A 24,139-nucleotide genomic window follows, 5' to 3' on the forward strand; every position below is an offset into this window, starting at 1 on the left:
TGGAAGATGTATTTGTACAATAAACTTTGCAAGGAGGTCATGGTCACACCTGAAATGACTTCACAAGGGAAGGATGTTCCTGGAAAGTTCAAAATTTAGTCCTGGTCAGAAATGAGTCAGCTGCAATATTGCAGCCTTCTTGTCTCCAGAAGTCAGTGTTAGGGTACTGATAAGTTGCTTGAAAGAGGAGAGGTGATATTCTAAATATACTTGACACTCTGGAGTAAATGGATGAGGCCTTTTATTTTAAGGGGAGCAGATGATTATGAAATCACTCTGGGGCTAAAGCATTCTGGCAGAAAACACATTAACAGCTTCATAATTCATACTTGCCATGTTAAATGGTAGGTCCCCCACCTCTGCAACAGGCAACTCATCTCTGAAAAGTGCATTGTGCTTGTTTTGCATGTACTCCTAGGTGTTTGTGGAAGCATCCACACTTCTTGGATGTGCAACTACTGTCATGTTTAGAAACAGAAGTCATGGATTTTTTTGGGGAAGGGGAACTTTTCCATTCTAGAAAATGTAGAATATGTCTGTTTTCTAGAAAACCAAACCTATTGATTTACCATCATAGAGACCTTTGGGGGGTCTTTAGTAGGGAAAAGAAAACAAGTAAGCAAAAAACCCTGCTATTTCTGTTTGTGACACATAAAGTTGGTTGAAGCTGTTCCAGTGACTCTTTGTCCTTTGGTCTTTAGAGGAAAAAATTTCTTTCTTTCTTTCTTTCTTTCTTTCTTTCTTTCTTTCTTTCTTTCTTTCTTTCTTTCTTTCTTTCTTTCTTTCTTTCTTTCTTTCTTTCTTTTCTTTCTTTTCTTTCTTTCTTTCTTTTCTTCCACCACTTCCACCACTTCCTTCCTTCCGCCACTTCCACCACTTTCTTCCACCACTCTTTTTTCAGACAACATCACACCAAAACTTTCCAGGCCCACACATCTTCATCCTCAAAGACAGAATGAATTAAACACTTTTTTGCGTTCTATACTGAGCTTTTCTTTAGGACAAAGGAATTTTCATGTTACTTTCAAATTAAGGAACATAGTTATGTGAAAATAATTTACTGAAGATTAATTCAGTCCAGTCTGAAAGTCCAATTAATTCATGTAATCAAAAAATTAAAAAGAGGTCTCATAATCAGTGCAGTGTTTCACCTCATGATAGGAATGGAATAGAGGGAGGGAAGAGTCCTCAAGACTCCTTGACTAAATTTGCCTAATCCTTTGGTTTATAAAATGAAGGGAACAGCCTGGTGCATGACAGTGAACAATTCATTTCCACTTGAATGAGTACAGCAAGAGAAAGTGCCCTTTCTAATCAGTCAGATTAAATAGGAGCTGTTTCATGGCAAATCAGTGACTTCAGCAATTATAAAAGAAACTGGACATGAACACAGAACCTGTTCCAATTAGTTTCCACTAATGAGTTCCTTGAAGTAGTTTGTGAAAGCAGTAAACAAATGAAACTAAGAACATTTGCAATATGTTTTTCATTATCTGAAATACTTTACTTTCTTGAAGACTCTTAATAGGAGCTCTCTAAGTTTGAAACTAATTTAGATGCTCATATTAATATTATCTACCTTTCCCCCTCACACCCCTCTTATGATGTTTATGACTTAAAATCTCATTCCACTTTTTAGTTTATGCACAAAACATATCCTTTTCATCTTTACTTATCAAATTGTGTTCTGTATATGTTTGTAAGTCTGTGTGTCTCTCTGGGGATGAGGTATCCAGGGAGGGTGAGGATCCAGGAGTACTTATTGGATGGACTGTGTCGAGGGCCAGATCCTGGGGTGTCATTACTGGGTGACAGTGGGACTCTGTAGCTTTTGCTGGAGATTCCCAAAAGATCCTGGCTCAGAACATCCCTAGAAATTCTTTGGAAGACTGGTATTCATCTCGGACTAAAGCTTCAGAAAATATATTAACAAGTTGATGAATTTTGCTGGATGAGTACAAAGTCTCTCCCCCAGCTCTGTTTTTTTTTTCTTTCTCTCTCTCTTTTTTTTTTTTCCCTTTGGTTGGGTTTTTTTTAAGGTTGCTTGTGGGTTTTTTTCTGTGGGTTCTGCTTTTTTTTTTTTTTTTGGTTTTTTTGTTTGGGTTTTTTTTGTTTGCTTGTTTTTGTTTGTTTTTGTTTGATCTTACTTGATTTGGTTTAGTTTTGTATACAGATTCACCCACCAAGGCCCCCAAGTAGGTACACCCAGGTCCCCATAGCCATCATTACTTCCCAAGACAGCCTTTTCCTATTAACTTTCAGCTGTGATTAGCTTTTTTTGTAATACAAACTGGATGTAATTCTTGGTGTTGGCCCTCAGAGTGTCTTTAGACATATGAGCAAATCCTGCATCTCTTCCTACCTGGTTCAATTATGTCTCTCCATGCTTCCCATCATGGTGACACTGTCTGCTATAAAACACCTGAAGCAAAAGCTGCAAAGACATTCATGATAATCTTCCTATTTTCCCAAATTAAGCTGAACTGCTACTACTTATTAGTTGCTACCTAGTTTTCCCCAGTTCATTGCACAGAAGGTTCTCCTGTGCTGGTGAAGAGGGCAGACTACTGCTCCTTCTGCTAAACTTCCTTTTGGCTCAAAACTTCTTTTTCACTGTGCTTTCTTTTTTTTTCTTATGATGTTATCTGTTCATAAAAATGTATTGAGTACTAAATGGTTGTCTCCTAGTGTATCTTCCCAACTTTAAGGCAAAAGCAAAATAGATGGCTCAAGTCTCAAAAATCTTTCTTAGTCTCCTCTCTTCATTTGTCAAAAATATTAGCAATTGCCATTATAATTTTCATCTTTTTTTATCTATAACCTTTAATTGGTTAAAAGGTTAAAAATAACTTTTTTGTCGTTGTTGTTGTTTGCTTATTTCTTTTTTCCCAAACTCATATCTCAACATAACACTCCTTCAACTGGTTTTAGAAAGAAGCTTGTAAGATACAATAATTCCTTCTTCTGTAGATCCCTAAACCTCACTTGTGGAATAGCTTATTTTAGAACCTCCCACAGGGGACATAGGTAGAATTTTCCTTATGGGCAATTCTGTTTGGGCTCAGATAGCACATGACAAGACTAACCTTTCTCAGACCCTATACAGGTGGACGTATCATGTTCTGTGAGCACAGGCTTAGTTCTCACCTTTCGCTCCCAACAGTTTTCTCTTGAAAATTTTCAGCTCTTTGTATTCCCTGCTTTCACTCACACATTCCTAGAGTTAAACAAACATCAGAGCACAAGCATGTTTTGTTCACCTGTTGCTAACAGTGAGGTAAATACTGTAAATGTATAAAAACATTATTTCAGACTAGACATAAGAGCCACCCTAGAATCCATAAGGTCCAGCACCAGCCCAAGCAAATGACACCCATTCCCAATGCAAATTAAATTCCATATTTTTCAACAACAAAGATACTAAAGTAAAAATGAGATGCTCATTGAGGTGCTTTTTTGTTCATTATGTATGAGATATACTGGAGAATCTCCCTTAAATATTAATTTCTTTAAGTTGCTAAAACAGATGTTTTGTGCCATCATCTCAAATGCATAAAATTTTAAGCACAAAAATTTTCCAGCCTTGACCCTGTGTTCCTGTGCTGTCCAGTTTTCTATCCTATTTATTCAGACTCCTGCTCTGTCTCTAATGTAAGTATATTATTACTTCAACAAACTAGTATTATTACATTTTTAGCATTTTAAGACCCCTTATTTTGGTGAATGGGAACTCTACTATTCCAGTCTGAGCTGAGCTAGGGTTTTCAAGCAACAGATCAGTATTGGGTAATCCTGTTTATATTTGGAGGAGTCTGTTATTATGAGGTAGAGTTAACAAATATGGAAATTACTGGAAACTAAAGACACCTCCATAGGAGCTGCAGAATTTGTAATTGTATTCAAGACCTATTTTTTGTGGTATGATCTGCACAGCATAAAATGTAGTAAGCCAAGCATCTGCTAACAGAAATGTACAGAATGAAAATGCAGAGAGCCTTCCCTCTGACTGGGGACATCTAGCAGGTCTGTAATGCTACTCTCACAGTTTGGCAGGAAGGGTACAATACTGGCAGGAAAAGAAATAGGCTGTACCCTTTCTGTGTCTCGGAACCCTCTACCCTGCAATAAACACAGCAATGCAATCAAGGCTTTACCTCTCTACTGCTGAATTCAATCAGCTGAGGAAAATCATCAGCACAGTTTTAAAACATGGCATCCTAACTGGGGACTTTGTCTAGTAATGAAAAGTATATAATAAGGTTTAGAAACAAAACCACTGGCAGAGATTTAAAGCTAAGAGCTCTCTCTGTAAGAGTGGGCAGGATTAATAAAAAAAAAATATAATGAGGTTTCTGTATGCATGAACAAGGATTTTTATTTATTCTTATGCTTCTCAAGATTCCATTGAACCTGTTGTGCCTGGTTTTGGCAGCTGAATAATGTTCATTCTTTGCACAGGGCATCTGTGTCTAGCAAAGATATGGGAATGCAGATAGAGATTAACCTCTATGCACTGTGTTTGATTTGGTGTCACTAGAGAAACCTCAACATCTGCTATACAAACTGCAATGGAAGAATTCAGCTTTTACCTGTACAGCTCTCCTAGGCATTCTTCTGTCTACATTCTTACTCTAAGGAAAGAATGCCTCCTCTGGAAATTTGCTGATGGCAAAAAGGAGTATAATATAACACAGAGGGCTGTGCAGCCCTTCAGCACCTTCTCTCAATGGGTTGGAGAGATGGAGAGAGAGGAACTGTCTGAAATTCAACAAAGGCAAATGCAGGGTCCTACACCTGGGGAAAAATAAACCCACACAGCAATACATGCTGAGGGTGACTTGCTGGAAAGCAGCTCTGTAGAGAGGGATCTGGGGGCCCTGGTGAACAAGCTGCCCATGAGCCAGCAGTGTGTCCTTGTGGCCGAGAAGGCCAATGGTATCCTGAGGTGCATTTTCAGCATGTCAAGGGTGGTGATCCTGATCAGCTCTGTTGAGGCCACATCTGAAATGCCATTATCCACTTCTGGGCTCCTCAGTACAATAGAGCTGTGGAGCTCCTGGAGCAGGTCCAACAGAAGGTGACAAAGATGGGGGGATAAATATGGGGACAAAGATAGGGGACTGGAGCAACTCTCTGATGAGAAAAGGCTGACAGAGTTGGGTTTGTTCAGCCTCGAGAAGAGACTGAAGGGAGGCTGTCAGGAGAGTGAAGCTAGGCTTTTCTTGGTGGTGCCAAGCACTAGAACAAGAGTAAATAGGCAGAAACTGATACATGGGAGAGTCCACCTGAAGATGAGGAAGAACTTTACTATTCAGGTGATGGAACACTGGAACAGATCACCCAGAGAGGCTGTGTAGTCTCCCTCACTGACTATAACTTACATACTATCAAGACGCAATCCTGTGCAATGTTCTTGAGCATGACCCTGCTCGTGCAGGAAAGTTGGACCACTGCAGTCCTTTCCAACCTTACCCATTCTGTGATTCTCTGATTCTGTGAAAGAGTAGATGAAGTGTTCTTCTTAGTATCAATGTGATCTGAAAAGAAATAGATAGAAGTGCTATGAGTTTATCACTGAGTATCAGTCCATTTATACTTGCAAGCACTGTGAGTGCCAAAAATGCCTATTTAAAAGAATGTTTGACATTTGTGTACTCAAGCACAAGGATCTTAGGCCATGCTATGGGACATAGCATCCCAAGAGGACATTGAAAGTAGCAATGATCTCAGAAAAAGGCATCAGTGCTTTGCCTGCTCAGGCCTGTGGGCCTTGCTTTCCCTTGAAAGGAAGTTAATAATGTCACTATACAGTACCTATTCCAAAATATCCCTTGGTTACACATCACTGAGGTATTGCATAACATCCAGTAATATCCAGTAATATCCAGTAATATCACTGGCAATGCTGAAAGATTGTGAAAAATGGTGTGAAATAAAAATGCTTCTTCTTTTATGGATATATATACAGAATTTAATAATACAAACAGAAACAGTTCACGTACTTCAAGTTTTAAAATGCATTCAAACATATTATTTCAAAGAAAGTAATTAGGAGGATTTTTAAAGCCATGTGTAGACATCTAATTTGTAATAGAAAAGAGACAATATCACAAGGTCATTTAAAATTTGAGGCCATCTGATCCTTCCAGTCAGATATCAGCCCTCCAGTGGACACATAACTATGTGATGTCTGCTTCAATTGCTTGCTGCAAGGACTTTTTGCCTACAAATGCCAATGGCTCTGGGGCTAAGTGAATGAAGAATCTGCAGCAGAAATGCTGGGGAATGAATTGCTGACAATCAGCTCTCTAACTAGTTTTGAAAATGTATGCATGTACTTCTACCTCAGCAGAGTAACGAATAAAGTGCATAGACATTAGAGTGTTATTACCTTTTCTACATCTTGTCAGCAGTTTGTGATATGGAGTGGTGTATGTGTTTCTGAATTGTGCAGATAATGCCTGCCATGAATAAATATTTTGGCAGGGTAGAGATTGCATTCTTATGAACCTTAATTTGCATTTTTTGTCTGCAAAAGCCATCAGTGTGCATACCTTGTATACAGCTTTTTTTTCGGCAGTACTTTTGTTATTACAGAGTACTTAGCAATGCTTACCCAGTCGTATTACTCAAACAACTGGCTGGTGGTTTGTTCTACGTGGTAAACTGCAGGTATCTGGGAGGAGTGTTTTGACCCATCTTTGTTGACCATTCAGCCATCTGCCTGATTTTCTTTAAAGTACAGCCCATGGTGATTTGACAGAAAGTGCCGTCTTATTTGTATTAAGGTGTTTAATCACCCCTGTATCATCCAGGCAAAACCTTACTTGCCGAAATCTAAATTAGTTGGGCAGATGTATAGACTAGGATGTATTCCAGATATTTTTAAAATAAATATAACCTTTAAAAGGTTCAATACCAGCTGTAGTAAAAATATGATCCTTGACTGCATAATCATATCAAATACTACCCAGAAGGTGCTTTGCATAACATAGTGATGAGGAATTCAGACACTTGAAGGAAAGAAAAAATCATAAGATCCCAGCAGTCAGCCCTGTTCCACACTCTTTGAGGTACTTAAATCCCAGGATGATGTTGCACTCATATCTACAGCAGTGTTGGCTAGCTCATCCAGGTATCTGAGGAACCTGCATTTCTAAAGCTTACATAGTCTTTAAAATAATTAATTTGATCTAATTTATTGAATGAAAGAATTAATCCAGGAATATTAAGCACAAAGACACCACCTGCGTCTCAGGAAACCAGTGGGACACAGAAGGTTGGATGAGAAATATTGGTGTATAGCTGCAATAGCTTAGACTGTTTTCTAGTGCACGTCCTTTACTGCAAGTCTTAGCAGGGTACATGTCCTGTGATCTGATCTGATCCAAATATTTTTTGTTCCCATTCCACAGCTGAGTTACTATATGGCAATAATCATACTATTATTGCTCTTATTTCTCCTCATAATGGAGTATATGATTTCTGGGTCAGGAAGTCTCTCCACCTGGGTGTTTGCTCAGGGCCTGGCAGAAAGGAGCTGTGATTTCAAGGGGTGCTTATCATAATATTAAAGTATAAATTCTACTTTATATCCCTTATTTAAAGCTTGAAACAGTGGCCTGGGGACTCCTAAGTCTGTTAAGAGAAGGAAATATAATAATTAAACACTGTGGAGGAAATTCAGATATTTTTATCTGTATTTTTAGTGCTTAGGGGGATTCTATTTTTTTCATAATATATCCTGTTTTACTAAATAAAAAGTTGGAAATAGGAAGATAAGTTGTCAGGAGAGACATTGCATTTAATTTTATTTTTTAATATGTCATTTTTCCTATCATCATTTTGGTTAAAGAATTAACCAAAGGTGTTACAAAGGTGTCTGGCACCAAATTTTATATATTCCTAATGAATATAGTTACACAAGGACTTTGGAAGCTGATGAGGGAATCGTATCATCTTAGCCATAGGTTCTTCTTTATCCTCTTTTCTCAGCAAATCCGTGAGTAAAACAGTCCATCATTCATATGAGTAAGTGGCAAAACAGTGAAGATTGTTATCTGCAGAGATTTTCTTGTTTTACCAGATATTTTTTTACTAGAAAAATCTTATAACACAAATGAAAGTATTGGGATCCAAAGAGCTGGCTGTATGATTTTGTTTCTATGGCTTACTCAGCTTCAATACAAATGCAAAAAAGCAGAGTGACAGATTCACTCTGCAAAACCAGTACAGTTTTAAATTTTGCCTATATCCATTTTACAATTATTCTGTTTGAAAACTTGTTTTACATATGATGACTTTCATATCCACCTCTCTGAAGAACACCTGTGCTCTAGTGAAAACAAGGTGAGGAACCATTTTCTTTCTCAGAAAATAAATTGTTTTGCTTAACACTTTTGTTTTGGATTGTTACACTAAAACACATTCAGCTTTTTCTCTTGGTCCTGCAAAGGGTCTGCTTCATGCAGTGGTTAAAAAACTGCAGCTCCTTAAGGTTCATCCCATCCTTGCTATTTGAGCTCCTTGATCACCAGAGGTCATCAGGCTATCTCACTTGGAAATGCTGGTACTTGAAAACAACTAGTCAGCTCTGTGCTTCATAACTTCTGTTTATTGCCATTGCAAGGCAGCTGCATCTTTTAGATTCCTCATCAACTGGCTCAGAAAGACTGCAAGATGTAAGGAAAATGCATTAATTTAACAATTAATGAAGTAAAAAGACTTCAACTAAATTACAAAAAAATATTATAGAGCAGGCTAAAGTAGAATACTGTGTTTAAATTGCTGTCTTAGGTCATTAAGTATATTTTTCTGTGTTAAAAACTCAGAAGTTATTAAACATGTTTGTGGAAGCAAGACATTGGGCCATTCATTTTTTTCCTTTTTTACAAAATAAAAAAGTAGTTTCGAGGCTTAGAGAGGTTTTGATATGACATTTCAGCAGCTTAGAGCTCAAACAAAAGCAAGGTCTTTGACATCACTTTAATACTTGGATAACTTATAAATGCAGGTTCTCCTTTTTGAACTTGAGAGTGCTACTGTGGGTAGGAGTGATTGGAATACGAATGGATTTGCTGAACAAAATCTTTACTACACCTTCCATTTTTCATATAAAGGATGTGGGTTGTTCCTCAACTGTCCCATCTTCTTCTTTTCATTCCCCTTTACCAGTCCAATCACACTGTATCCTATTTGTGCAGCAAAAAGATTTGATTTATGACACAAAATTAGTTTTTGCTCACATCCTTAGCTTTTCTTCTCTTTTACTGTGCAAAACTGGCTGTCCAGACCTATGTGTCAAGACAACTGAAATTGCCTCCCACTGAAATCATTGGGAGCGAGCAAAAGAATCAACTCAAGGTGCAGTTCTAATCTTGATATAGAAATGTATAATCTCTGATGTTTATCATTGCTTCCAAAAATTAGGGAATTAATCCAAGATTTGTACATGTAAGCAACTTCAGCTTCTTGCAACCAAGACTCAGTCTAATAATGTGAACAGGCAGTAAATCACACTTTCATAACTGTTTCCAAAAGTTTAGAAGAGTGCTAATTACTTTGTCTTTTCACTTTTCCATTTATTATTTCTATCAGAGAGGGGGAAATGGCACCTGAGAACATAAGTTTCTAAACTTATCACACTAAAGATTTTTGGAAAGCAGAGAGGAAATTTAAATAGAAATCTGTTCTACGTCTTTGGAAATGCAGAAGGATGGAGCTCATAGGAGATCTCTGTAAAATGACTGATTTTCCCTCAGATAATTTATCAGGTGCTCAGAGGTGATGATTATTAGCAGAATCAGTCACAAATGTTAACTTTGCATGAAATTATAGTGGACTGATTCTATCATATTGGTGATTAATTTAAAAAACCATAAAACTACTTTTCTACTTTACATAGATCTCTAATGTCTGCATAGATGCTTACACTGCTTCATTGGATGCATATATGGATTAAAACTCAAATGTATTGTAGATATTTTCATGTGGGAAGTGGAACATCTCTAGATAATCAGCTGAGACACTGAAAAATATGTGCTGAGACACTGAAAAATGACACAACAATGACACCTTCTAGTCATGTCCAGAACATCATCACAGGTTAGCCTGGTGTGTTTTGAAAGTTAGAACTCTGGCAATGATTTCAAGATATGAAATCTGTTTGATTACAGAAGGAAGGCAAAGCCTCAAAAGAAATGTTATAATCGGATGCAATTTAACCATATTTTTGTGATATTTTATACATATTTTGTGATATTTTTGTGTTATTTTTTACTAGAATGTAAAGTTTTAAAGAATATGGGAGTGCATCTATTTGTTCCCATTAAGGAACTTATACTAGGCTCTTATATTTACAGAATACTTCTGGTGTGAAACATCAAAGGGAAATTGAGGTCTCTTTAATCATTAAAATCAATTTTCTTAAAAAACACCTACTGTTGTACTTCTCAAGGAAGGCTCCATGCAATCAATAGAGAGTGCCCTTCTAATGGAAGTGGCCTTTGCAGAATACTTGGTTATATTTTTTTTTTTCTTTGTATAAGGATCATCATAATCATCATCTATGGCATTTGTACATTTGTCAAGGTCAATAAAGAAAACCAATCTATTTTAATTTCTTTTCAGTCAATTTCACTACATGTATCTTAGTGTCAACAGGTTCTAAAAGTAAATTTATTCAATTATGATATTTCACTGACTGTATAAAAAAGGACAATGTTGTTTTAAAAGTTTATCTATGGGTACTATATTGACTTTTGTGTCTATCAATCAGAGACACTTGGATCAACTGCAGACTAAATTTCTCTGCTCCAACTGACAGCACAATGTAATTCTTTTCTGGAAATATATGTATTATCTGCATATACTGTAGGGTAGATTACAGAAATTCATTCCATCTGCCTGTTCTCTCTTAGGAAGAACTGGTGTAAATATTTAATACTTCTAAGAATGCAGTAAAATATTCACGAACTTGACTATGTCCAGTCACATTAATGGATTCAAATCCCGTATGTCCATGGCTGCCTGTGTATTCATAGAAGAGAAAAAGGAGCTGAGATGTTGTGTTCCTGCAAACAGGTTAGCCTGGCTTCATGCACTGACAAGATTAATTGCAGACCTCTGAACCTGATGTGTTTTCTTAATATCCAACATGGCTCTTACTTTCCTCATTCAGGCTGAAATGTGTGGCTTGCTCTTGCATAATTCAACACCAGTCTTCTCTGTGTATGGCACTGTTTTCACTCCTTGCAAGTGCCTGCAAATTACTAAAGTCAGTGATATGATGCACAGCAGTTTGCTTAGAGTTATGTCAATGATTATGGAAAGAAAGAACATAAGCTTTTTTCCAAACTGTCAGAACACTGCGGAAGAGACTGCAGTAATAATTTCTAGAATAATACAAAACATTTGTTCAAGGGTCTTTTTTTTTTTAGTGCATATCCTCTTTACTCAGTGGGACATAATACAACACGTAGATTCTACTCTCTGGTGTGGCCCAAGTTAACTTTACATCTGCTAATTGAATTGTTCCAATATTTCTTCTGGAAGCTGATACTTTACATTTTTAATTTATTTTTTTCAGATAGTATGCTGATTGAATATGTTAGGTGGCAGAAAACACACATATTTAGAAACTGCTTTTTCATAGTCTATGAAAACACACCTCAAAACTAATTTTCCTCAGTTGGGACTATTCCAATACACTATAATGGTAAGAGACCATGGAGGAAAGAAAGACCAAACTTTACTTACATGAGATATATCCAGCTTTATTAGCCTATAAAATAAGGAATACAACTGTCCATGAAGACATAAGGCACAAGGTTATAATCTCTAACTGAAGATTTATATCAAAGGTGCTGAAGGCATATGGGGGCATAGTAGCCATAGGATCTCTATATAGTAAAAACCAAGAGGAAGGTATGGACAAGAAGCCAGCAAGCCAACAAATGGCATGAAGCATGTGGTGGAAATATGGGGAAAATATACTTTCTTTTGAAAAAGAGATCTCCTTTGTGAAATTTTAATTGAACTTCAGTAGTGTTTCATCAGTCCCAAGATAGCGATGATTCCATTTATAAAGCTTGAAACAATTCTGCTCTTTGGTCTTTAATATTCTGGTATGTGCTTCAGTACCTGATTTCATCTTTCTCTTAATCCTGTGATACCTTCAAATTGTAAAATTGTGTGTGTGTGTTCTGTGATGAAATAGTGTGCACAACACAAATGAAAAAAATCAAGAAAACTGTAGAGTGGTGTGCTGAAAAAGAAACTGGGTTGGAAAGAACTTCAAGGTGGCACCTGCTCTGAAATTGGACTTGAGGAACTCCAGAGGTCCCCTTCAACTTAAAGTGTTCTGTGACTCTACAATTCTGGGTTTGCAGAATTATTCCAAGAACATTAAAGAGTCCTAGGTAGATAATGCTATGTTGAAAGCAGTGGAAATTTCATAATGTCAATGATCATTCACCAAAACATCAGGCGTATCCCTATCCCCATGACTGTTCTAAAAATTCCAAAAAGAAATGCTTTGTTTATATTTGTCATGAATTCTAAATTCTTAGCAAATCTTAATTACAGTGATTTGAGGTTTAATTAGAATGTTTAGTGGTTTGATATCAGTAGATTCATTTTTAATGCTGGTTGTTTATTCTATAAGCATTTCCCTCTTTTAGAAAATCTAAAATAAAGTCCTTTGATGAAATATGTCAGTTTTCATGGAAGATTTCTTTAGTCCAGAACTGAATTTACACATACATGTATAACACACAGATGAATGAACTGCTGAATTTCAGCCCAGAATAATCAACTCACTGTTGGAAAACTTAACATGTGCATGACCAATGTTGAAGTCTCAGATGTGAATCAAAGAGAGGAGAACGCAAGTCCCATGTATTAGTTTAACCATTGCAGAGCTCTATTCCCTTCTGTTTTTTCTTTCCAGGCTCATCCTATTTTCTTTTAAAGTAATAACATTGGATTATTAGGTTTTTTTTTTAATCCAGTCCCCTCCTATCTATGATTAGGTATGTAACCTGATATAAGAGTGAGAAACCGTCTTCGTGGATTACAGTGCAGGAGAAGAAATATGATTTATATCAAAATGACAGTAAGAATTCAGTATATTCCACCTCAAAATTTTGACATGACATCGACAAATCTATTTTAGATAATTAAGGATATTCTAATATGTTATTTGAATTATTCCTTGTCTTTTCAATCCTGTAAGCAAAAATAATAATAATAATAATTTAATGTCAAGCTTAAAACTTGATAATAATATTTTACCCACATTAAAATGTAAGTTTTCTCTCCACTTATTGGTTATGTATATACAATATACCAAAGCAAAATATGTCTTGCAGACATCTGTTTAGAGATGGCAGATGTACACAGTGTTCTGGATTCCAGTTTGGGCTATTTTATGCCATTGTCGTCTGAATATGATAGATTCCTGTTTCATATGATTTATAACTTGTCATTACAGGACACTGTAGTCCTCCAGACAACATTAATCTATTGATGATTCTGAAGTGAAGATGTGATTGATGCTGTACCTGAAACTGGTGACATAGGTAAGCTCTTCTTTTCTTTTCAAACCTTGCTTGCTGAAATGCATAGCTGTACCTAGACTGGGGTCACAAAACTATTCTAACTTCTGAGGCACAGAATACGATATTCATCGAGGCTCTCATTTGTTTAAATTTTTATTTTTCAGATAAACTTTTTTTACTTTTTAATAAAAAAAAAAAAACACGTTTCAATTAAGCAAAAATATCTGGTTTTATTGTTTTACCAAGTGATTTTTAGCAATTTTTGGGTTGTAATCTCTAATGTACCTTGGGTCAATTTCTCTTTTATATTTCTTATTGAAATGGATAGCAACATATCTCCTTTTACTTCTCTCAAGGATTTTATACAGAATTCTCTTCTGCTGTTACACAGAATTTTGCAAAGGTATCAAGGAATTGATTATCCTCTCTTGTTCTAAAATCAGCAGTAGGAGTGACACTTAGAGATGTAATGACATGAATAAGACTCTAATTTTAAATTCTTGTGTATTGTGTTTCTACCTCTCAAATGCTGTTCAGGTCACTAATAAACTTCTGCACTATTTCTCCAACAAAATACCCTTTATATAATCCACAGTTAGATAAATGCTTCTTAACTTATTTCTGCAGAGGGCACAAGAAAAAAACTAAATGTAAATCCAAAGAGATACATTTAATCTACAATTGTCATTCCCTGATTTAGTTCTGCATTTTAACACCCTTCAGAGATACTATATGAAAAGTTCAAAGGAACACTTCATGTGAGTTGACTGCACTGAGATTTTAACTTATTCTGCAATGTAATAGACAAAAAAATCATTTGGCTGTTCAAAACATGGCCTGATTCGCTGACAGTATTGCTACACATCTCTAACGTCTAAAGATGGTATAATCTTAAAATTATGGACATAGCACTAAAAGAAAAAACAGGGCAAGTTGGCATTTAAAGCTGCTACCAGAAGGGTTAGGGGCCTACAGAGGGAGGAAAAGCTGAAATCAACCCCATTTAGGAAAACTGTGTGAAAGGCATCCCATAAGCTAAAGTAAGATGTTTAATTGTGTACTGTGCTCATTCTCCTGGCCATTACCTTGTTGGGATCCTAATCACTCACAGTACCACAGAGCTACAGCTATGTGTTACTGCATCTAGCACAATAGTTTATCCTATATCAAACTTACTGATGCCTTCAGTCTCTGTCTGGAGCGTGCAGGAATATTGTCAGCCTAAGAATTGTTTTTGTGTATGAGGTGGGCTTGCCTTGGCTGGACACCAGGTGCTCACAAAAGCCACTCTATCACTCTAGTTTCTCAGATTAATTTATTTCCCATCAAATCAGAGTAAGATAATGGCCAGTGTCCATCTCTCCTCTGCCAGCTGGCATGGGCTCTATCTGACAGCAGAAGCCACCCCTGTAGACTCCTGGTGCCACCTTGTCATGTAACCCTTATACAGACTATCAGTAATTCTTTAATGAATGCCTTCACAGTTATTGCAATTGTATGTTTATTGACTTCTGAATTCTGAATAACTTCTTTCTGTGATATTCCCCAAACATAATCAGGTCATATTCCCATGGGTCCTGGTCAAATGAATAGACGGAGGGAGGCTCCTATATGAAATGGGGCACGTTTCTGAGCAGGAGCCTAATTTTGAACATTGACTTTTGGAGATGTTGATCTTCATTGACTGCAATTAAACTCACGGCTCTTAAGCCTCACAGAGCTAAAGCAAACCGGTATGACCATATCCTCCTCTCATGCCTTTTTTTTTTTTTGGTGTTTTATCTTTATACTAATTTCCACACAAACAAATATCAGACACAGAGCATTTGATTTGTAATGATGACTTTTTTATTGCAAATGGTGACTACAGAATGTAGCAAAATCTAGAAGCTTATAACTGTAATTTCAGACCTGACATATCAAAACCTTTAGGAAGGAGGCTGTTGTACATGTACATTCCAGGGTAACACAAAGTTCTGCGGTTTTATCCTATGCATTTCTCCTAGCAAATGAAGCCTTGCCAGCAGCAGACCTTGAAGGATCAAGGATCTGTTGCTTCCAGAAGAATTTTGTAGCAGATATTTGGCAATCTTTGCCCTGCTTTGGCTGAAGACTTTATACTCTGGTCTTCAGAGAAGAAACTATCAGAAATGGCTGACGTCTTACAGAACATACAGTATAATGTCTTTGCTCAAAAGTGCAACATTAGCAACTGGGAAATTGAGTATTTGAGCTTTGGATAGGTTGTTGAGATTTTGGCTTTTGTTGATAATTTTTTCACATTTTTTTAAACAGAGTTTTATTTGCTAGCTCTTCAGAGCTAAGGTTAAGTGTTCACTGTTCATTCTCAACCCTTTCTCTGCTATATGAAGTCAAGTTCTTGGAAGAACCATCTGCCCATGAGAAGAAACAACAACAAAATTGTGGGTTGGAGACACAGAGTTCCAGTGTTTTCCAGCATGACTAATGTGGAAATGAGGACACATTCAGTTTCCAGCTAGCTTTCTCTAAGGTTTTTGCAAATTTTCTCTCTCTTAATTAAAGCAAAGAATTTGGAATTCACCTGTTTTGTTGTTTTTAGTTTTTTGGTTTTTTTTTCTGAAAATGTAAATGTATGCTGAAATAGAAAAGTACAACTATCTTCCATGATTTAGACGAATATGATAAACATGATGCAAAGACATCTGTACAGCATTGCAATTTTCTATTTTAATTATTATTTTTGACAATTCCTCTAAAAGTATCAAAATTATTCTTCATATTTCAAATCAGACAAATATTGGTGCCAGCATTTTAATGACTTTCAGGCCATTATCTCAGGATTATGAATATACATCTTCTAGTATCACCTTGTGTGCTATAAATTTTTTTTATTGACTCAAATATTTTGTGTCAATTATCAATTAATTTAGGTTGGTGCTTATTCATAAATTAATAGGTTGATAAATTTGGTAGAAAAATTCAGCCTTAGCACATGTGAAACATATAATCTTTGAGTAGACTTCACTGGAAGTTGCCCATGAATGCTATTTGATCTTAAGCACTTCAAATAAGGTCAATTTTAAATTAGAAATGTCTTCAAAAGGAAGGAAGAAGTAAATTAATACCTATTTTTTTCTGGTTTTCTGTTTGTTGGTTATGGGGGGTTTTCTCAAATAAATATTAAAATGTGTTCTGTATTTTGCTGGGATTTTTTCTGAAAGATATTATTTAAATTCAGCAGAATTAATTTAAAACGTAAAATTAATTGTGTTCTAGGACCCACTTAATTTAGAGTTTGGAAATTATAATGCTCTTCTACATATTTAGAAATTCTCTGCCCTGACTTTTCACATGCAAAAGAAAAAAACACCCTAAAACTAGGCATCAGTGAGTCACTTGACCGCATTGCATCTTGAATATGAAAAATGGGCAAAGGATAAGTACCTGAAATGAACTTGAAAGACTAACAAGTAAAATGTGCCAAGGAAGTGTTTATTTTTTCAAATTAGTTCATGTCACTGCTAAAGACATGGCAAGCAGAAATATATTAATTTCTTTAATGCAAATAACTTGACATTTTGACAGCCAAAGAAGCCAGTCATTCCTTATGGAGCCATTGATAAGCCCTTGCCTCTTCATCATTTTGTACTTGAAAACTTTTATCTGCAAAGACCATATTTCTAATTAGAAAACTTAATGAAGAAGAAAAGTTTTCCCCAATGTGATCTAAGACAGTACTGTGAAATTTACCTTGAGAAAATGTAGAAAATAACTGTGAGTGAATTTATGAATTAAAATCTGTCAGAGAAGGAGTTTTTATCACATCATATGTCCATCTTAAACATCACATGATGAACAAACCCCAGAACTCCTCTTTAGGTTCAAGTGTGACAGTATAGTAATAACTCTCTGTCTTGACATCATTTTGTTCCTGATATGGAGAGAACTTTTGAGTAATAACAGATGTGCCATCCTTCCATGCTTCTTGCCTTTGTGTAGTAAAGTGCTCATGGTTGTGCCTGCCCACCCATCCACTGGTAAAATTAATTGTCACTATGATCATGGTGCACAAACCTGGAAAAGAAGGTGGGTCCTGAAAGAGTAATGCAAGAAAAATGGCAATTTGTGTCATTAAAAACTTGACTACTTACTGTTTCTCTAGAAGCCAACAGTTCCTAGATAATTTGTGTTTTCCCAGTGAGTAGTCTTCTTAAGAGGTATTTTGGTGCTTTTCAGGGTTGTGACCAACAGATTTTTCTTAGGAGTAGCACCTATGCTGGAAGTAATATCCCAAGTACTGTGAATTCTCAGAAGATCAGTATTGATAATCTTTTCTTTAGTCATTCACATTGGACTTGTCAGCTTAGTCCTGAGGGCTATAGTCATACCCTATGCACCACTGACAAAAAAGAGGTGCAAATACAACCAGAAGCCTGGATTTAAGATTGAAAAGATATTGTGTTTTGTACTGTAGGATAGAAAGAAGGTTTGGCTGTACTAATAATTGAATTCCCATTACAATATGCAAAGTCTGTACTTCGAACTAGTGTCTTATATCTAGGATGGGAATGATTTTATTAGTTGTAAATGAAAGAAAACTAATTAGTGTAATTTGTGGACTATATACTGATGCAGTCAAACTCTTTTAATACCAATTAAAGGTGTATTAGGTTTCTTTTTCTTGGGCCAGGTCTCATAAGCCCTCAAAAAGAAACATAATACACCCAAGGATAGCTTCAATATTACTTTTGGGGGCATAAAATAAGCAGGATGACTTTTGCTGCAGTGTTAGAAAGAAAAAAAGGTTTACTAAAAGGCAAAATAGCAAACAGAAAAACTCGAGCCAGGTACAGAGGTCTGCTCCTGGTATAAACACCTCACAAAAGCACTTTAGTTCTTTTGTTCTCTTCTTTTCTACCTGATGGGCCAGGCGGGACTTTTTGGCTTCTATCCAATTAGATGTCCTCGAGTTTTTGGTGAAGTCTCTGAGGTCCTATGAGGCTTTTCACCTAATTGTTGAGAGAAACTTCTGGGCTTCTTTCTTTTTTTGGGGGACAAAGGCTAGCTTTGCCACTCTTGTCATTAGGGGGCACACTCCTACAAAGGTGTTAAAACAAAATGATTTGTCAAAATAAAGATTAATCTATTAAGAAAGAAATAGACAAATTTAGCTCAGTTTCTGATTCGAGTTTTGGGTTTATCCTAACATAGTCTTACTTTTAACTTTGTTTGTAATTGTCAAATATTATCTGTAATAATCAAAGTTGTAAAACAGGCATCTTCAAACTAAAGGCACAGGTTTCTTTGTCTTCATCACTACAGGTTAACAAAATGATAGTAAATAAAATGCCTTGCAGTCAGAGCATCCACATTATCCAGAAGAGCAAGCAGCCCTAGTATTAAGAGATGTTCCCTCAGGACAAGAATCTTTGATTCAGTGATTATGTTCAATATAGTAAGACTGAATTACTTTAATCACTGAGTAAATTACCAGAGTTACAGTTCTAATGAAAATTCAGGGTTGAAAATAAGGAGCTAGAATAGGAAAGAAAGAAGCCAAGTGAAATCAAAGAAAAAAGGGAGCAATATTAGAGGTGTGTTTGAAAAGGACTATCTGCCCTGGCTACGACTTACAGTCATGACATGGGATTTGGCAGTGTGTTTCATTTCTAGAAAGAGATTCTAGCAGTTTCACCAATGGATGTTTGACACTTCTAAGACAACAGATGAAGCTGAATACTTTACATCAGATGTGAGTTGGTAGAGAAATCCATGCTACTATACATCATATTTGTGAAGGAAATTAATGTTCAGTTTCCTGAAGCTTAATAGTTTAAATAAGTTTTGTGTTGGTGTTATGCTTTCCTACATACTCTCTTACACGTCACACTTTATGCAATAATTTATAAATGAATATTGAAATGAACAAAAGGGTAATAAGTAAAAAACTTTGTAAAAGTTGGCATTTATTTAAATTACAATAGTGTTAATTGGGAGGTCTGGAATTAATCCAGTGCTGAAGAGTGGCAACATTACTTTTTCCCCCCCCTTATTTTTTGTCTTTTGAGATCTGACAGTGCATAATAGTGACTCATTTATCAGGAAGACTGCTGCTCTTTTCAAGTAGGAAAAAAAAAGAATAAGGAAACTGTATTGTGAATAAAATTAATGTGAATAAAAGTAATTTGAACATTGATGAGGCAAGCTGGATGAATGCAAACATATGTACCTGATTTATAATTATACTTGAGCACTCCAGCCTTTGACTCCACCATTCTACAAAAATTCTCATACAAAGTCACTGTGCTGTGACTGGTGATGAGGATGTCCCAAAGGGAGAAAAATGTAAGGCACTAAACTAACAGTAATATTTTTTTTGCACCTTCACTACTCTGATGCAAGTCATGAACAATATTAATTTTGATGTCATTGCTGTTTTTTATGCTCTATCATTTCCCCCTTACAGTGTCACCACTCGGTTTATGTTTCTTGAATTTGTCAAAGATGAGGCTACAGCTACTGAAGCAAAGCTGAAACTGCATCTTTTTCCAGCAGATATAATCTCCTCTGCTGCTATAGGAAAAAAACTCAAAGCTGTTACACTGGAGATTTTTGTTAATTTTTTTTTTTTTTGTTTCTTTTTTTTTAGTTTTGTTTTGTGGATTTTTCAATGTTTCAGTTAAAGTCACATTGTTTCTTTAATCATTTCTTCCTACATGGAAATGAATTGCATGGGTTTTTTACAATTAATAGGGATAGGAATCTATTTTATATCAAGTGAGATGTGTTGCACTGCAGAGCAGTACAGAACATGTGACATTACCATGATTTCATATTATTTTCTTTGCATTCTTAGGTGTAAGATGCTACAGAGGGAATCTGATGCTTAACATATTAATTTTTAGAAGTCCAGAGGAAATATGGGGAGAGCAATAGGGGGATCAAAAAAAAAAAATAGAAGTGGATTCACATTTGCCTTCTACCTCATAGAGTTTACATTGGGCTAGGGAAATAATATGAAAGAAATCTGTTGATACTTTTTGATGATTCTGAAGACAAATCTCCAGGGACACAGATTTCCAGTGCAGAATGTCTGAATTTTAGGTGGTGAGCAATGAGGGAGGGTGAAGAGCGCTGTGGAGGCACCATGTCACAGTGGGAAATGGAAATAATGTCTGCTAACAGATGTGTTCAGGGCCAGGCTGGATGGGGCCCTGAGCAGCCTGGTCTAGTGGAAAGTGTCCCTGTCCAGGGCAGAGAGGTTAGAACTAGATGACTTTTAATGTCCCTTCCAAATCAGAGTATTCTAAGTTTCTATGATTCTGTGTTTCTACTGGATTGAAGAACTATATTACTCCTCTTTGCTCTGACAATTCAGAAAAATCCATTCAGTTCCTTAGGTGATACAGGGCCAAAGTGCAGGGACATATTTTGAAATTTCTTACTGTCGAAACCATAACAATTTTTTTCTATCAGGTCTGCATTGCTTGCAGTCAGCCACCAAGACACAAGGAAATCTAAGAAGAGACCTCAGAAGGCCCTCTTCTTGCTTCTTCTAACCACTGTTTTATCTTCCTATTCAAGATACAGCACTCATATTACATTGTTTAAATTGCCAGCTAACCTGAGAGGAGGGACACAGGCAGCATCATTCTGAGCTTGGAGTATCTCTCCAAATGCCTTAGAAAGTAATGAGGTGAAATGGTGACCATGCTGTGAGCCTGGGCACAATGAAAGCCATTATTGTGAGCAGTGGAGGAGCAAATGCCCATGCTCGTCTTTAAATCCTCAGACTGGTGACAGTCTAAATTCAGTGCTGAATAATCAAAGCATCACAGTATTCATGCTAGAAAAAGAGATGGACCTGACCTTTGCAGACAATCTTAGGTTTTGTAAGATGATCAGGGAAATGTGAACATCTGTGCTGTGGAAAAAAATGCCATTATTGCAATCTGTGCTGGTAGATTACTTGTAGTTAGAATGACTAATAGCAGGATGCTGAGTGACTGCATGGCTTAGCCTTGTTGAGGTGTGTCTGTTTCATGTTCTTGTTTTTATTGCTTTACTCAAAATACAGTAGGCAAAATATTTGCATTTGTTTAATATCACAGTGTCATTTAATGGAGAAACACTTTTTTAGCTGTTTATTTACTTCATTTTTTAAACATAGTCATGTGAAACTGAATGAAAGGATTTTAGGAAAAAGTGCATCTATCTCATTTTGTTTTGCATGCTGAAGCCATTTGATGCTGAAGCAAATTATCCAACCCATCCTCCCCCATGTCTTTGCAAAAGAGGGTGCAGAGCTGAATGGACTTGTAAAATAATAATATATAGTTCAGGTTTGTGTGTGGGTTGATCAAAATAAATACTTTTCTTTTTCTTCTTGGATGATTTTTTGCTGAAAAATGTCAGGTCTAATATGACATTCTGATCTATGTGACTCTCACATAAACTTGAGATTATTCCAGAGAAGCCATTAAGCTTGACACAGAGTCCTCTGAGATCATAATTTGGCTCATCTTCAGCTGTTTGGTTTTTTACTGCTCCAAAACTCTTATGAGTGTCATTGACTCACACAAGATATCTTGTAATTTCTCCTTTAGCATAAAATAGAACCTCACAGATATTTTTTGTGGAATATTGGTATATGAAAGCAAGCTCTTAATCAGTTGCTTATGGGCACCATATTAAAGGAAGCTTACCAGCAGAAAGATGAGTGGAAGAGCTGCCAAAACTCTAAATGTGATCTGACTATCCTGTTTTATAAAGTCAAATCCCATTCTTGCTATGCTTTGCCTATGTAAATTCTGCTCCCAGAGTTTTTCTACAGTAAATAGTTACAATCACATAAAGTTAATTTATGTCTATACAGGAGGCTGAGTGACGTCAGCCACAAAAGAGGTTTTAGCAAACTTGTGGATACATCAGAAATCTGCACTAGATCTGATGCCAGGTGTGCTGGGTAATGTTCAGGCATAAAACAGCATTGGTTGGTCTGGGTTAAATCTGAGACATTGAACCTACATATTCATGCACGCTTATATGTTCATGTATGATTGCCGTCTCTGGGACTGGATTTTAATATTTAAAATCTGGCAACCATGCTGAGCAGCTTCATTTATTGATTGTCCCACTTGTTTCCATCTGGAAGAGACCCAGGAGGGTAAACTGGAGGTAAAAAGCTTTCTCTAATAGAAAGCTAAAAATATTTTTGATAATGTTCCATCAAGAAAAGTTTGCATTGAAAATCTATTTTCACTTCTGGTTTGCTAGTAAACCAAATATTTATTTGGCTTTGATCTTCTCTCTCTTGCTCTTTCTTTTTTAATTGTCATAGGAATAATTATGCTGAAAAGAAAGAGCACTTGAAATCTTGCATTGTTTCTAGAATGTCTAATTATTCTTTCAAAAAGAAAAGGAAAAAAATGAAAAAAGATTTACCATTAAAAAATGGGGTTTTTTTTGTGGAAAATATTTTTCCACATAAATAATGTGGAAATTAAACAGAAAGTTTCCAAATTATTAATTTAAACACATAACATTACTTCTAGTTTTAAATGAGATTAAATTGGTTTATCTTCACCTCTCTTGGTTTTGTCCTATCTTTTTTTCTTTCTTACTCTTTCCCTCTCCATTTCCTTGGTTATTTGATGTCCAGGGATTAGGAAAAAACATCTCACCAGCAAATATGCACAACCACAAACATTGAAAGATTTTGTAAAGGAATATCAAGAAATTTAAATATGGAAAACAAATTACAAATAATTTTACTATTTCTGGTGGTATTTCATCCAGCATGCAGGAAAAGGAGGATTTTATTTGCTTTTTCTAGATTCAGCCTGTTTATTTCTCATCTGGCCCATAGGCCACATTTATTATTTATACTTTGGGTTTGATGATGGAATAGCCCAACTCAACTGAAATCAAATTCTGTTTAACTTACAAAACTTTAAACAGTAAATAGCAAAATATAATAATCTATTCAATATTACACAGTGTGCTAGCTTGGTATTAATATTTTGTAGTATTATTTTTGTTAATCTTTGGTTATGCAATGCTTTTGGGGAAACAGTATGACTCAAACTGACCAATCTGATTTCTTTTTCCTTGGACTCTTCTTTCTATATTTAACTGTCTATTTGCCTACTGATTTTAGCTCCAAATAAACATTGAATTATTTAATTTATTTTGCCCTATTTACGTAATTTTTTCCTAGGAGTTTAAGTGAAGAAGACAGGTGGCAGTCTCTCCAGAATTTGTTTTTCAGCCGTTTCTGCTGTTCTGTAAAAACATTTGACGATAATCCATACTGAAGTCATATATTTGCAATTTAGGAAGAGAATAGAAGAAAAGAGACTGTACATAAATCTTGAAAGTAAATGGCAATATATTGGCTTTTGGAGTATGCCCATCACCACTGCTACGAATGCTGTGAAATCTGCATTGTATCAAATTTTTGAGCAGAATTATTACTAAAACTATTTAATAGTCTATATAGGAAAATATGAAGGATAATTAATGTTTTCTGGTTTCTTGATGAGCATAAATTTAATATTTCTGCACTCACCTCTGCTTGAAATAAGTAGATGGGGTTT

At 35.9% G+C, this 24,139-nt stretch overlaps 1 protein-coding gene across 3 annotated transcripts in view; it reads left to right on the forward strand.

The window, feature by feature from the left end:
• Nucleotides 1-24,139, forward strand: part of TENM4 (teneurin transmembrane protein 4) — a 1,559,611-nt gene that overhangs the window by 336,317 nt on the left and 1,199,155 nt on the right. For all 3 annotated transcript variants that reach the window (XM_064409696.1, XM_064409697.1, XM_064409701.1), the window contains exon 3: nucleotides 13,493-13,580. The gene's annotated coding sequence lies outside the window, so the exon portion shown is untranslated. The remainder of the gene's footprint in view (nucleotides 1-13,492; nucleotides 13,581-24,139) is intronic.

This window comes from Passer domesticus, chromosome 2, assembly GCF_036417665.1.
Source record: "Passer domesticus isolate bPasDom1 chromosome 2, bPasDom1.hap1, whole genome shotgun sequence".
NCBI classification, from domain to species: Eukaryota; Metazoa; Chordata; class Aves; order Passeriformes; family Passeridae; genus Passer; species Passer domesticus.